This window comes from Anolis carolinensis, chromosome 2, assembly GCF_035594765.1.
Source record: "Anolis carolinensis isolate JA03-04 chromosome 2, rAnoCar3.1.pri, whole genome shotgun sequence".
Classification (NCBI taxonomy): domain Eukaryota; kingdom Metazoa; phylum Chordata; class Lepidosauria; order Squamata; family Dactyloidae; genus Anolis; species Anolis carolinensis.
This window is the reverse complement of record NC_085842.1, coordinates 146,884,527-146,895,686: the sequence shown is the minus strand read 5'-3', so window position 1 is coordinate 146,895,686 and position 11,160 is coordinate 146,884,527.

Here is an 11,160-nt window from a genome sequence, read left to right as displayed (position 1 = left end):
TGGCTCCATTGGGGGGTCTCCTTTTGACCTGGCAGGACTATTGTGTCTGATCTGTGGGATCACCTAGAAGGCGGTCCAACAGCACAGCTTGTACATCTACACCAATGGAGCCCCCTTTTAAAAAATTGCTCCATGATCCTAAACACCTTAGTCTTGCTATGGGAGGGAAGAACCACCAGATCTGTAATGCATACATAGTTGGTGGGTTTGGCTTTTGTGGATTTGGGTATTCATGGATTTGATGAAAAATTATCTTGGAATTTCTTGGTCCTTCAGTGAGATTCTATGATAAGCTTCTAGCAGAAGTTGACCAAAGAATTGTGCTCGAGCACCTAGAACTTCCCAGAGAGGTATTCTCCTAGGTAAAGGAAGATGTGTTCTCTCAGGTAAACATTATATTTATTGAGACTGGGATACCAATAGACAAGAAACACAGTCAAAATAATATTTTTATTTACAAGGTTGTTGTATGTCTTTCGGGCTGCGTGGCCATGTTCCAGAAGCATTCTCTCCTGACATTTCGCCCACATCTATGGTAGGCATCCTCAGAGGTTGTGAGGTATACAACAACCCTATGATCCCGGCCATGAAAGCCTTCGACAACACATTTTTATTTACAATTTTTTACCTTCACAGGGGTCCTGTGCTCCTTACTCCAACGAATGTAGAGGGCTGACTGCACAGCCACGGTAGCACTGAAAGGTAATGCTCTTTAATTTATCTCACTGAGGTTCTCTCTCCAATTCCTCCCTATTGCAGATGCTTGACCCCTTTCCTGTACATCCTTAGAGCTGGGTCATAGCTTGGCAGTGGAATCTCAAAGTTGATATCACAGATATACTTGGCTAGTTGGGAAATGGAATGGGAATGGAATGGAATGTCTCCCCTGAGACACTTCCAGAGAGCAAGTTACGGAGATTCCTTTCCAAATTAAGTTTGTCCTGTTTTGTAAAGGAAAAAGCACAGCTCCCACCTGTTAAGATTATACTATGTGTAATTCACCTATATGTGAGATTAGATGGATGTGTGATTATCTCACACAATCTACAAGTAACATTTATACTTTCGCTTCATGGTTTATTTGACATGGGAAGCACCAAGTATCTTCTATGAAAAAGAATGGGAAGCGCAAGGACTTCTTTTCAGGTTTTTGACTCACTCATTTCTAATACAAAACTTAATTTAAAACAATTAACTACCCACTCTGCTGTGCCTTGTAAGATCAGACAGGTGGAAAAAACCCTCTATAAATACATTTGGAATTCAATTTACATCACCTCATGTGCATGCCAGTGGGAATATTTCCAAAAAGGCATGTAATTGAGCTAATGCAACACCTTTTCAGTGATATAAATCTACCAAGATAAGCGAGACCTACACAATCCATTTATGTTGCATTGGCTGAAGATGCCAATAGTTTTGAAACATTTATTTGTTTGGTCATTTACATTTGCATTTTTGCTGTCATGCAAAACAATAGGAAAAACAGTAGGAAAACACCATTTATGTTACTGGATGGTGATGTCTTCTGCCTCTTTTACATAATCCCATAATTTAATTGCACCACAAAAAATGCTAAGAAACACTCTAAATCAGATGTAATGTTCCTGTGGGTTTGTCTGCTCCTGACTTCCTGTGTGTGTTTGTGTGTGAAAATATATCTATCTGTATGTATGTATGTACGTATGTATGTATGTATGTACACACATACCTACCTAGGTACCCATCTATTTGACTGTCTGTCTTTTTCCAAGATGACTCCCACTTCCAGAGAGCACTGTGAGCTCTGCAGGTGATAGATCTGGACCATACATATCCAACATAACTAATAGAAAATGCTGGAAGGGTTTGGGGGTTGGGATTGACCCTGGATTATAGGAATTGCAGTTCATCCCACATCCCGGGAAAACTTCTAGAGAGCACTGAGAACCCTATCAATGATGGATAGGGGCCAAACTTAGCACACAGACCCAACATGACCAACTGAAAATACTGGAAGGGTTTGCAGAGGAGAGGGTGTGATGGGCCTAGGGTGATGGGAGTTGTAGCCCACCCATATTCAGAAAGCCCTATATATCCCATTGACAATGGATGTGGACCAGACTTGGCAAACATATCCATAATTACCATCTTTAAATACTGGGGGCCAATGACAGATGATGTTGGGAATTGTAGTCCACCCACAGGCAGAGAGCATTGTGAATCCCATTGATGATGGATCCGGACCATACTTGGCACACATACCCATTACCACAAAGTTTAACTATTGCCAGGGTTTGGAGGAGAATGACCAGTGTGGTGACAGCTGCAGTCTATCCATTTCCAGAGAACCCTGTGAGTGCCACCGACAATGGATCTAGATCAAACTTGGCACACACACCCATCATGACCAACTTTAAATACTAGAAGTGAGGGGTGGGAGTTGACCCAGAATGTTGGGAGTTGTAGTTCACCCACATCATAATAGGATCATCCATAAAATCCAAAACCAAACAATGACTACTTCTAATGTTTATCCTTACAAAATCTCTAACCTGAGTATTGCCGGGTATCTAAGCTAGTATGCCATAAAAAATAGTTTTTCCTGGACACATCCCGTAAGGCAGCAGGGAGCCTCCAGTGTTTTTCAAGCTCAGCTCTATTGATTTAGTATTCCTCTGTTTGATAAATGCATCCCAGAGAAGTAATATGCCTGATGTGCCCCTGCTGCCTTGGGGTGGGATGGGGGGTGGTGAGCCCTTCCTCCTCCTAATCAATAATGAAAGCAATATGTAAGATTCATCTTGGAGTTGCCAAGCCTCAGTTCCAGGAACTGCCTCAGCTTCTTATGGAGAAGTATGGTGTGGTTGCCAGTGAATGCAGCCAAGCACAGCAGGGAAGCCTTCTTTCCACCCTTCTCCTGTAAAGTTTCTTTGCTGTAAGGTGTTGGTGGGTTGGGAAGGAAGCCCACACAAATCTAAAGGTTCTGTCTGTCTCTCTGTCTCTCATACACACACATCCAACTGTATGCACGGTATTACTGGGTGTACCATGCATATAGTTGCACTGTTTGCACCGACACATATTCCAAAAATAAATGCATGTAAACCTTGCAATAAATAAAGCATCTGGGCAAATTGGTTACACAAAACTATTTCTCGGAGTTTAAAAACCTGAACAGACAAGAATCAGAATATGCACCACAACTGCACTGTTGCAGATCTTCTAAGAGGAAATCTGCTAGCTAATAAGTAATGACTGAAAGTCTGACATTATACTAAGCAATGTTTTAAAAACTAAATTAACAACACACATTTCCACAGATCAAATAAAACTATGCAGATGTTTTGACATTAGAGCCCATTCAAGTTGCTACAGTGCTATAAATAAAGGCTTCAGTCTATCTAATCTGGTCCCCACTGGCCGAAAGAGTTGGTAGTGAGGGATCTATAGTCCAACACAATGGGAAAACAACAAACTGGGGTAGAGTATTCTCTTCTGTTCTCCTTCGAAGAACAAAACGCCCACAGACAGCTCTTTGATCAAAAAATGATTGACCATGCATTCAAAATACATGTTCCTATTCCAGAACGTGGCTCCTAAACTTCCACTCAAAAACCGTTTTCAGCATTTACACCAGAATATTTGTCCAGGAGCCTCTATGTAAAGTCATTGGACAGGATTAGGTCATTCTGTGATACTCACCTGTTCTTCCTGTATGATAGTGAGGTTTCTCATCCACAATATGGATATTGTAATTTTGGCACTTTAAAAGATAGAATTATGAGCTCTTCAATTTGCAGGCCTTGCAGAAGCATGTTTTGCATGTGTTCCCATACTGTGGACGGGAAACCTAATATAAAAATATTAGACATGTGGGGTTTTGGGAATGGCCTGACCACTTCCCTTAAATGAATTCCCTAATGCAAATGATTAGAAGATATTTCTAAATAAAGTTTTAAGGGGAAATGACATGTGTTTACTATTCTCTTTCAACTTGTTTAAAAATGTCAGTGTATACTCAAAATTGGAAGAGGTATGCACTCAATGATAGGTAAAAATGAGTACCACCCCTTTAGTGAGTACATTGGACAAGTGTTTCCTGTACTCTTGAACATTAGGTCACAGAAGAAAAGAACAACTGTCTTGCTGGATCATAAAACTCTTATTCACAGTTTCATCTCTCCAACAGAAGTCAAACAGAAGATTTTGGGAAGCCCACAAGCAGGGTATGAGTGAGTGCATAGTATCCCATACTTTTAATTCCTAGAAATGATTATTAATAAATACACTAATAGAGATTCTATTAAGCTAGGGTTGGACAGGGTTTTGGAAAAAGTGCATTTTGAGCAGGCCTTGTCCAGAATTCCTAAATTTGAAATATTCCAAAATTCAAAATTGTCCATATTATTGGCTGAGAGTGACACGTTTGCTTTCTAATGGTTCTGTGTATACAAACTTTGTTCAATTCACAAAAATGTTAAAAATATTGTGTAAAATTACCTTCAGGTTATGTGTACAAGGTGTATATAAAAAGATACATAAATGTAAAGTTTAGATTTGGGTTCCCTCTCCATGATATCTTACTGTGTATGTACAACAGTGGTTTCCAATCTTTTTTTGACCAGGAACCACTTTGACCAGGGACCACTCTCCAACATTAGTACCAAAAGGGTTACAAATCAATTTTTTGCCAACTTTAGGTTCGGTTTGGTTATCTGGGGTACTGATTCAGAAAATTGCGTTGGATAGACCACATCAGCCCTAGTTTCTGATACAGAACATATGTCATCCAGTAGTCGCCATCTGCTTGCCCACAGAAAACCATATTTAATAATCTAGAGCTTATTAAAGCTGTAGATTATCCAATGCAATTTTCTGAATCAACACCCCAAATAATCTTAGGAACAGGCCTAAAAACAAAGACACCAAGGCGCCTCCGCTTCCAGGCTCCACATGGAACGGCTCCGCTTGGGGGAAGGGAGGAGGAGGAGAAGCAGCAGTCAGGAGGCTTGTTGTCACGCCTTCAGTGGGTAGTCAACCTCTCCATTCTCTACATCCCCGTGGCCTCGGCACTATAAGAGGGTTTCGCGAGACCAGTCGCTCTCGTTGCAATGGTATAGTAATGGTGTGGCCATGGACCATATTTTAGTTCTTGAGTACCACACGTTGGGAACTACTGTTATACAGGGTGAGCCAAAAGTCACAAAGGGGTTTCAATATTTAATAATTTCTATATTTTTGGTGTTAACTTACAATACATAGCATCATATACAAAATATATAGGAAATAAAATTAGATCCTACGTGTGTAAAATATTTTCAATTTTTCCCAAAATTATCAGGCGCCTTTGTGATTTTGTGCAAATACAGGAGTTCCAAATTTTAAAAAATCCAAAATTCGAAACATGTCTAGTTTTAAGCATTTCAGATAACTCCACTTGTATCGTTTCCAAGTTATGATTGTGGTTTGCCTTGTATTTATTTATCTGTTACGTTGTTAGCTTTGAATCCTAGATTTCTACCATGAATGTGATACAAGGTGGCTTCCAATATAATTTTTAAAAACTTAATAAATGATGCATAAAAATAAACTGATCACAGTATTAAAACAGAAAATTAAAACATTTAAACATTATTCAGTAATGATAGATAAAATACTGAGAAGTCTGCCTCATCCTTTAAAACATACATCTACAGCAGTATGTAAATTGCCCTCAAATTGTCTAACATCCAAGAATATCTTATTAATATTGTAGAAAAACTAGGGAAGAGGAAAATACTTCCTTTTGTCTTCTGAGCAGCAAACAAACAAAACAAAACAAAACAAAAATCCAAAATGGCATATCATATTTGCGCAACCAAAAGAATGTTGGGGAGAGAATGTGAGGAGGGAAACAACATTCTTCCAGAAAGCACACTGCCAGTTAACCATAATTGAAGTCTGTGATGTTTTTGCAGCCAGAGTCCACACATCCTATGTGGGAATTGTATTGCATGCTTCCCACATCAAATACTGTCCTTTGTTCAGAAAATGTAATTTCCTCATTACAAAAGTACATGAGGCAGCACACAGGGACTGTGAACTATAGTACAAAGGGAAATGAACACACATTTAATTCACATTCATGCACATACATACATTGCACAACAAGATCCTGAGTTGCTATCCTTTTTTGGATGGTATCATTCTAATTCAAGCTCCCAACTCCAGAAAAAAAGATTAAGCTGAAGAAACCCATCCATCCATTCTTTTCGCTTAGCACAAATTTTCCCCACACCAGAAAGATAAAGTAAGAATACTTTAAATTTCCTCGTTAAACCTTATGGCCTCACTGATCCTCCAAGAGGCTCAAGGAGGCATGTATGGATCCTTCCCCCAACTGAAAATGGTACATCAAGTAGCCTTTAGCATTTGGTTCCAATGCAGCAAGTATGACTCCCTCCCTTGCCTAAAATACATCAATTTAATTAGTGTGGACAAACTCTCAGAGACTTGACACCTTCCATGGAGCCCTCTCTTCTATTTCACATTTTGCAGAGGGAAGGAGAAAGTGAAGAGCGATAACTGCATGCACTGTCCTCTTCTGAGGCAAAGTAGTGGCCGAGGGACCTCTTGAATACAGTAGTTCAGGCCACCCAAGTCATTTTCTGCCTAAAGTGAAATACTGGCTAAATGATGTTTGTGCACAAGCACACACAGCTCAAGTCAAGGTATGTAGAACCAAAAGTGATCCAAGTTAGAAATTCTTGTAAGTAACTCAGTGACAATAAAAACACAATTAGCATAAATAATAAGATTTGCTGCCTTTTCACTAGACCTAAAACCTGCTGTCAAAAGCAGCTGCTTCACTGCCTAATGACAGGACTGGCTTTGTCCTCATTGTCGACATGGGGGTGTATTTAAGATATGCTTGATGGTCTGAGAAGGCAGGGGAACGAGAGAGACACTTGTGCAGTACTGTACATAGATGACCGGCATCCTGCCCATCTATACATTTCAACATCTTTTGCCAGGCCTCCAACTTTGTTACTCGCAATGCTTTCCTGGGACCCTCTTGCTTCACTGATCTCTCCATGACTTTTTTAACTTCCTTCCCTTTCCTGCTTGTGTTTCCATATCAATAATGCCATTCACCCACCTGTTGGCATGCCTTTTCCCCTCTATCTTTGCCTTACTGGACCAATGTTTTTACTGGCTGGTGAAATTACCAGGAAAGAAGGTATACGAGGTGACTGGATGGGTCTTGTGGTGTGGCGATGAGTGTGTTCCCAAGGCTGGGACTAGTAACGGGAAGTGGCTATTCTCAATGACAGTAAATCAGATCGGCAAGATTAGAGGGCTCTTGCGGCCTAATCATGAGCCACTTGGGCAGGAGGACAACTTACTGGAACTGGGAGGAAATAAAAGCAATAAATAAAGCATGACTGCTAACATCTGGCCCTTGCCATGGGGTGAGAAGTAAATGTAGGATGGGTTGTTTATGGTTCATTCCCTGACTTTACAGGGCTCAATGGTGCAGGGAGCAAAAGGGCACAAGAGAGAAACAGCAAATTAATCTATGTGCCAAACTTAGATTGAATATGTGTGCACACTTGTATGTGTGTATGTGTTTTAAGGAGTCTGGGCATATATACCAACTAAATCCAGATGCACAGATTATACATGAATAATGTTCATGACCAATCTTTGGGAGTCCTTTTCTTACATGTTACATAAAGGCAGGTCTAGGCAGGCTGGGTAGGTAAGAGGACACTTCCAAACAGGACAAAAGAAACAATTATTACCGTTTTGCATTATGTTGATTTTGACACAATGCCAAATGCCCTATAGATCTCAAGAACAAGGCGTCATGCGTCAACCACAAACAGAAGAAGGTTTATGGAGAGCTCATAAAACACGTTTTATGCAGCTGCGCCAGAAGCTAGGGTCAGCTCTGCCGTGAAGGCTTGTCACTGCAAGTGAAATTGGACCAAGTCTTCCCAGCAAGAGAGTTCACATCTATGACTTCCTTCCTGGTAGCGGCTGGGTGGGGGAGCATTTAAAACATACCGACACTCATCTTTTGTGTGCAAAATGGGCCAAATTAGCCTCTCACATCCAGAGATTAGGCACGTCTGTGGATACGTTTCCCATAACCTTTTGGCAGGGTGCCCACTGGCCGTGGCTCATCCATGGGGGGAAAGACAAGGCCATAGCTGGGAGCTTGTGGGCTGATTGAAGGAAACCAGAACACAGTAGACCACTGTAGCTGGAAGCTGAGTAATAAAATTCTACTTGGCCCTGACTTCATAGGCCCCTTCTACACTGCCCCATATCCCAGGATCTGATCCCAGATTATTTGATTTAAACTGGATTATATGAATTTCCACTGTCAGATAATCTGGGATAAGAAGATAATCTGGGATCAGATCCTGTGGTATAGGGGCAGTATAAAAGGGGCTATAGTCCTTACCTCCAAGCACAAAAAAACCAACCCTATATATTCATGTATAAGTTTAGAAATTTTAGTCAAAAATCAACCGCGCAAACTGGGTTGGCTTATCAATGGGCCTATGTGAGTACTCTTGCCAAACCCAAACTCTCACGTAAACTCTTACCAAAAAAGAAACCATCACTTGTGTGATCAAATGTGTCCAGATTATCAAAAGTCTGGAGAGTATGCCCTATGAAGAGTGGCTTAAAGAGCTGGATCTAGTTTTCTGCTGCCCTGGAAAATAAGACTCGGAGCAATGAGTTCAAATGACAGGAAAGGAGATTCCATCTGGACATTAGGAAAAAACTTCCTGACTGTACGAGCTGTTCAACATTGGAATTCTCTGCCTCAGAGGTTCCTTCTTTGGAGGCATTTAAAAAGAAGCTGGATGGCCACCTATCAAGGGTGCTTTGATTGTGCTTTTCCTGAATGGTAGGATGGGGTTGGACTAGATGGCCCTTGGGGTTTCTTCCAACTATGATTCTATAATTCTGAGCACCAATGCACTTTTGAACGCCTGGATGGGGAAATGGCAGTGGGCGCCAGGAATCTTGGCACCTTGGGGCAGACAGTTTCCTCTTTTTGTGGAATGATCCACAGGTTATATCAACATCTGTAATTTTGGCCCCAAAACCCAACTCTTTACTAATACATGAACTAGGGTACTTACAGAGAAGTGAATTTGTTTGACAAGTTCTATCATTGGTTTGTCACATTATTTCTCTTTAAAGATCTATGTTGACATGCTGTTGTCCAGTCCCATCAAATCGTTCCCAACTTGTGGCAACCTTAAGGTTAATCTATCATGTGGTTTTCTAGGGCTACTATAGAACCGTAATATCAGCACTACTATTTTAATATCACAAATGATGGATCTTTTCCTTCAGAAAAAAAAACCCAGCCGACCCTCATAAGTATGAAGGGGAAGCGACAGAACCAGGGACATGTTACTTCCCAGAAATGACAGAATCGTGAAGATAAGGATGGCTTTGCTAAGTCAAGAAGTTTGCCCATGTTTTGAAATATGCTGATTTGCCAACATACTTTACAAATCTGTTCTACACATCAGGCCTCTAGAGTTAAATGATGCTTTTATCAGTGGTGTGCTGAGTAGTCTATTTAGAGAACAGAAAATATGCATCTCATTATTATCAACTATATCTCTCCTTCAAGAGTTTTCTGTGTGGGAGACATGCAAATGTAAAAATGAATTTGTTGAGAGAAGTAGAATCATTTGCATACAGTTCACTAATTTATTGTTACAACATAACTTAGCAATAATGGCTGGTTATTTCCAAATTCCACCCCACCCTGAACACAGGCAATATCATGATCATAGAAATTAAGCAAGACCAGTCCTGTTTAGTACTTGGGTGGGAATACACTAGAATTAAACAGGTCTCCAGATCAGGTGAAAAAATCATTGTGCCTAAAACCCAGGAGAGCTATTACAGTCAACCAAATTTGGCAATACAGTCAGTTCTCCACATTTGCTGGAACTAAAGACACAGGACATCGTAAAAGTGAAAAAAACATGCATTTTTAAAAAATATATTTTATTGTGTTTCTTGTTTATTGGTGCTATTTACGGTAAATATCGATAAAATTATTTATTTTAAATATTTTTTACCTAAGACAATATCTCTCTAGTAATTTCTAGGTCTCCAACATGACTCTATATAACTTTTGCTGAAAGATGACCACAGAATCATATCAAAGGACAGAGATCCCTAGAACGAGCATATTAATCAAATCCATGAATAATCAAACCTTCAAAAAGTCAATCTCGCAAATGTGGAGGGCCAACTGCAAGGCATTAAACAGTCTAAGAGTCTGCTAGATGGGAGCTTCGTATGTTCCTATGGAAAATTTCTGGAAGTTGCAGAAATAGAATGCTGTGTGATAGAGTTTGCATTTGGGACTTGAGTGCCGTACAATTCAGTTGAAAACTAGATTAAGTAGCAGAAAACCCAAGTAAGGCTGCCTTTACAGCAATTATGCTAGTGGAATGTTGGGGGGGGGGCATAGACAACAAACGTGAGGATATGTGTATTCCAAATTCTACACATGTTCAGTTCATGGGGCAGTTTTACATCAGCCTCTGGAACAGCTACTAGATGGCAGGAACTTGCTGGCTGCAGCATTTGGGGAGCTGTAGCTCCAAAGCAGCAATTTGTCCAAGTTTCCCCCCACAAAACAGTTCCTTTCCATTGACTTTGGATAGTAGCAGTAAAAATTGCAACCATGCAGAAAGATCAAACAAGGGAGCAGAAGCTATGCTCACCTTATATTGCTTTACTCACCCCACCTCCAGAAGATAGTAAGGATTGGTTTCACTGGACTCAACTCGCCAGGTCAGGCCAAATTTGGGCTTCCCGATTTCCTTATTCAGCCTTGTATGATTCTAGGATGACATTCCCATCTTTTGTCTTTCTAAGGTTGGAAATACCATTATTTCCTAAAACGTAGCTATTGGAAATGGCAACCTAAGGTGAAACCAAGGGTGTATCTACACTGTAGAATGAATGCTGTTTGATACAATTTAACACCAGTGATTCCAAGGTCTTTAACCTCCTCTGAGAGCCCCCGATGGCATGGTGGATTAAACCCTTGTGTCAGGACTGCTGACCGAAATGTTACTGGTTTGAATCCGGGAAGCAGAGTGAGCTCCCATCTGTCAGCTCCAGCTACCCATGCAGAGACAT